Genomic DNA, 6,000 nt, shown 5'->3' on the forward strand with positions numbered 1-6,000 from the left:
TTAATGAATGGAAATGATAAAGTTCAAACAGCACCACAAAACATGATCAGCATGTAATTACATAGCCCCAACCCAGAAGAGATTGAATTAATTATGTTTAGACTAACTCAGACTTCAGTAGGTAAAACCATGATACTGAACCATGATTGAGTAGAGACCGTAATTTGATCACCCTGTTGCAGGGGAACTTTCCTACAATGCAGGACATTTTAAACTTGTATTTTATTTGAAGTTTGTAATTTCCATTTTGAAATTTCAGGCTTGATTTCCCTTCACATTTCCTGCTGCTGCATGATTTTGTCCAGCTGTAGCAAACTAGCTCCAATGAAGATCCTACATCTGTCAGTGGATGTGCCCCTACAGTGATCAGGTCTGGGCCCACTCATTGCCCCACCATCACACTTCTCCTGCATTCAATCACACGCCTGTCAATCATATTGACAGTCACTGGATGAGACATAATGGAGGGGCTTCTGATAGTGGTTAATCAAGGCTAAATTGGTCATTGGCGTCATGCGGAGCATACTGTATTGTCGCCATATTTTCTCTCCTAGATAGGAAATGAGCATTTAACAGCCATTTGTATGTTGGTGAGACTACAAGAACATTTTCAATTCCTTTCTGGAGTTTTGTTATGTATTCATCCAGAGTTTCCAATGTTCTATGCATGCCATCATGCTTCATTTTGAAACCAGCAGACTATTTCTCGTCACCAGCAGTTATTTCAGTTTTCAAGATCGCACGTTCTCAGAAATGTCTCTTTCCACCTATTGATTTTGCTCATCTCTGAAAACATTGTTTGACCCCCTGTATTGTCCATTGTAAATGTATGACTGCTGTCTACAGAGAGTCAGTACAGCTGACCTAAGTTTGTAGGTATAGAAAAAAGGAGTTGTCTGGTGATATGTCTGTATGTTTCCAATCTTGGAATGTTCTCAAACCATTACCGTCCATGATATCGGTAAGGATACGGATTCCACATTGGGGGGATGCAAAAGACCAGATCGCAAGGCATTTTTTGTGAAACTCTTGTGTCTTGCATGCCATTTTGATTCCCAGTTGCATTGTGAGCAATAATAGTACCCAAGTGTGGTTTACATTGTTCAAGGGATATATCAGTGAAGAGCACTTCTTCCAGAGTAATAGGAAACAACATATTTCTCTCTATACTCAGCCAGGGGGCAGAGAAATCATGTCTAAGCCAATTTATTATGGGGTGAAATGATAGTGCCTGGAAATGCAATTTAAAGGATAGTCCTACGTCGTTCCCTCTTTGTAAATGTGTTAATTATATCTGTGATAGTTTACCTTGCCATATACATTTTGAAATTATTAATTTGATCCCAATAGCCAGAAGGGAGAGCCATGGGAAGCATTGAACTACAGAAATTCAGCCGTTGCAATGTATTAATTTTGACAATAGATATTCTGCCGCTTAAAGCAACTGGGATATTATTCCATCTATTGAGGTCAGGTTTAATTGATTTGAGCGTTCTGTTGAAGTTTCTGGCAAAGGTTTTCTCTAAGGAAAGAAATGTATTGATTCCCATATATTTAAAATGGAAAACTATTGGGATTCCATATGTAGAGATGGAGTTGTCCATCGGGCGCTTGAGAAGATTCATTTTATGACTTGAGATGAAGCTGAATTTATCTATGATCTTCAATGTGTTTGGGAGCGATTCAAGGAGATTGTTTAGATATAGTAAAATATTATCTCTCTAATGAGATGAAGTGATCAGTAGATTTTAGGGAAGTTTGTGTTATTTCCATGATGAGTTGCCTGAGCCAGGGGTTCATCGATAATAAGAATAGCAAAGGGGAAATTGGGTCACCTTGTCTGCTTCCTCTAGTGATTCTGAATGGAGCAGAACATATATTGCCTGTTACAACTATGGCTGAGGGATTGGCATATAGAATGTTAATCACATTAATGAAATTGCAGCCAATTATCATATGTTCTAAGACAGACTAGGGATATGACCATTCTAGTTTATCAAGAGCTTTTTCTGCATCGGAAGATATAGTCCAAGTAGCTGTTGTTTCTGATGAAGCATCTAAAATACGTAATAGTTGACGGAGGTTTACGAGGATACATTTTTCTTCTAACCTGTTTTTATCTGTGATGACCATTTTGGGTAAGTAAGGCTTGAGACAGAACAACAACATTTTGGAAAACCGTTTAATATCTGTGTTCATCAGGGGCACAACTTTGGTTTTAGAAGTGGGGTCAGCTTTAATATTGCAGATACATTGTGGCTTCCATCAATGTAATTGTCTGCATCATTTCCTGTCCCTATCTTTTTTGTAAATATATATTTTCCTTTATTATTTTCCCCGAACCCTATCATCCCTCCCCTAATTGGTGTAAACTAATGGACAACAACATTTAGGCTTCTACTTCCAGATTATACATTCCAAGGACACAGTATATTTCACAATGGTTATCTTTTTTTGTTTGTTAGTCCCATCCTTCAACTCCACTCAACCCCCCCATCTATCTCTGAACATGATCCAGTTTGGATTTCTATTTTCCATATATTTTTCAACTGTGCTGGGATGTTTCACAAAAGTTCTGAACATTTCTATTTCATAGTTTCTACATATTGTAATTTTAAAATAAAAATTTTGCTAAGATTATTTTTATATTTTTGATCGATTGATTATGAATTATTAAATACCCCCAGCTGTGCTAGTTGCAGATGGGGACATAATTTGTCAGGGGGCCCTCCCATTTTTGGGGGCATCTAAAGCACGTTTCCTGCATTACCACACAATCTAATATGATCAATGGCCCTTCTAGCCGTCTCTATATAGAACATTAAACAAGAAGCAAAAATTCCCACAGTCATCAAGCTAGGTAAGAGATAATTAAATATGTTTTAGTGATTAATAAGACTAAACTAGATCCATGATGCACCTTTAACCAATAGCTTAACAAATGAACAACTCTTACAAATAAAGTACAAAGACAACTTTTGACTATCTTTAAGACAACCTCTAAGGTACATAAAATTTCAGTCAGACCGCCCAGCCAACCCGAGCCGCCTACACGCCCGACCCCCACCAGTCTAGTCAATAACTCAACTCTCTCCCCAACTTCCTTCCCATCTTTTTTTTGTCTCAAAGGGAATGGTTTGGAAAACAAAAGTTAAATGAAAACTCACATACACATTAACACACAGAAACCGTACACCCTCCATTTAATTCATATCATAGGTCTAATAGTACTGTAGAGCTCTTTTTACTTACACACAAATAGCTGGGTCACCCTGTCCTGCCCTTAAGAGTCCACAGCCTTGTAGCGCCCCAATCAAGCACACACCACTCAGCTTTATGGTCTTAGTGAAACATTTATTATTGGTTTCAGGTGTGTTAGGCCAGAGTGACAACAGTACAGCAGACCCCCAGGGCCAGAACTGTGCAGCCCAGCTGCTAGGGATTGCCTAGATCTTCCCTGATGTGGGAATGTTTTCAATACAGACTCCTTTTGTTGTACAGTATTCCATACAGTGATGGAAAAAGTACCCAATCGTCATGCTTGAGTAAAAGTAAAGATACCCTGATAGAAAATGGCTCAAGTAAAAGTCACTCACTAAAATACTACTTTAGTAAAAGTTTAAAAGTATTTAGTTTTAAATATACTTAAGTATAAAAAGTAAAAGTATAGTTCATTTCAAGTTCCTTGTATAAAGCAAACCAGACGGCATCATTTTCTTGTTTTCTAAATTTACAGACAGCCAGGAGCATGCTCCAACACTCAGACATCATTTACAAACTAAGCATCTATTTAGTGAGTATGCCAGATCAGAGGCAGTAAGGATGACCAGGGATTTTCTCTTGATAAGTGTGTGAATTAGAAAATGTTCCTGTCATGCTAAGCATTCAAAATGTTACAAGTACTTTTGAAAGTCAAGGAAAATGTATGGGGTAAAACGTACAACTACTTAAGTAGTACTTTCAATTATTTTTACTTAAGTACGTTAGTACAATTCCATTTAAGAAATCCAGACCTTATGAATGTTGCACAGGATACCCTTAATCTTAAAACAAATATAGTGATACAGTGTACATAACTTGAAATTGCTTTCATATATTCTGGGAGGATAACCAACCTTCCAATGAATTACAATGCATTTATTAGCCACTATAAAAGCGAAGTTACACAGTTTCTTCTGATAAGTCTCCAGTATCAACATTTCCAAGCAAACAAAAACAGACTCATACTCTTTGCCAGAATTCATCCAGGCTTCACAAGACCACAACATATGCAATTATGTCCCCATTTGTATTTTACACCTCCAGCAGAATAATATTACTGAATGCATGATATACAGATTCACTGGAATATAGTACGTTGTATGGATCATCTTAAACAGCAGTAATTTATGTCTGAAATTATATGAATATGACTGGGCATTCTAACATATATGTACATATATGTATCCATTCATCATCATCAATAGTGTCTCCCAGGTCTTCCTCGCATTTTTGTTTTACATGTTTTGTGTCATCGGGAAACGACTACCAACCCTTGATACAGTCTGGAAATCAATTTTGGAGGTTTGTCCCAGATTTTTTATTTATTTATTTGACCTTTATTTGACCAGGTAGGCAAGTTGAGAACAAGTTCTCATTTACAATTGCAACCTGGCCAAGATAAAGCAAAGCAGTTCGACACAACATGCAAAGTAAGTGATAGGTGCAAAGTAGAGATAGGCGCAAAATAAATAAATACAGTAGGGGGAGAGGCAGTTGTTTGGGCTAAATTATAGATGGCCTATGTGCAGTAATCTGTGAGCTGCTCTGACAGCTGGTGCTTAAAGCTAGTGAGGGAGATACGTTTTTCCAGTTTCAGAGATTGTTGTAGTTCGTTCCAGTCATTGGCAGCAGAGAACTGGAAGGAGAGGCGGCCAAAGGAAGAATTGGTTTTGGGGGTGACCAGAGAGATATACCTGCTGGAGCGCGTGCTACAGGTGGGTGCTGCTATGGTGACCAGTGAGCTGAGATAAGGGGGGACTTTACCTAGCAGGGTCTTGTAGATGACCTGGAGCCAGATGATAACTCCATTGATTTTGGGGTTCACTTATATTGGGAGTAGTGCCTTTCCTCAGCCACAGTGTGTTATGTGCAAAAGTACTATTTCACAACACGATGGAAACTTCACTCTTGCACAGACATTTAGAAACAAAACCTGCCAATTTGAGAAATAATCCACAAGAGTTTTTTTTGCCAGAATTAACATGACTTTCGAGTAGAAAGAAATGTATAAAAGCAACAGATACCATTTAATAAGAAGGGGCTCACTTGATGAGTAACCAAGTGGCTAGGACAGTCAAGCCCCATACTATTGTGGAGGACTTCATTCTTCCTGCTGTCGCGGATATGGCTGGGACAATGCTGAGAGAAAAGGCCTATACAGACAATGCCTTCATCAAACAACACTGTTTCACGATGCATCAGTGACATGACAGGAGATGTTTTGAAACAATTACTGCTTCGCATACAAGCCAGTGAATTCTATGCTTTACAGCTGTATGAGTCAGAGGTGGCGTACATCCTGGTATATGTCCGTTACGATTACTGGGGGTCAATTAAAAAAGACATCCTCTTCTGCAAACCACTGGAAACCAGGACAATAGGAGAGGATATTTTTAAAGTACTGGACAGCATTGTGACATCAATTGGACTTTGGTGGTCAAGATGTGTTGGTATCTTTGCTGAAGAAAGTCTCCAGCCTTGGGCCACACAGCATCAAATTCGTCATGGGAAACATTCGATATGATTGGTCATCGCCCAGCGGTCTGCTGGTGATTTGCATGAAGTTGGGAAAAGTTTAAATTTTTCACTGCCTACCACGCCCCCATCACACCGCCCAAAGATCCCCACCCTCTCCGCTTCTCATCACTTTCCTTCCATTGAAATGAATGGGAAGCAGCGTTTCACCATGCGGCATCCTGTGCTAGTGTATCATGCCCTTGGGCGTGAGTTCAAGTGCGT

The sequence above is a fragment of the Oncorhynchus masou genome, chromosome 19 (genome assembly GCF_036934945.1).
Source record: "Oncorhynchus masou masou isolate Uvic2021 chromosome 19, UVic_Omas_1.1, whole genome shotgun sequence".
In the NCBI taxonomy this organism is placed as follows: Eukaryota; Metazoa; Chordata; class Actinopteri; order Salmoniformes; family Salmonidae; genus Oncorhynchus; species Oncorhynchus masou.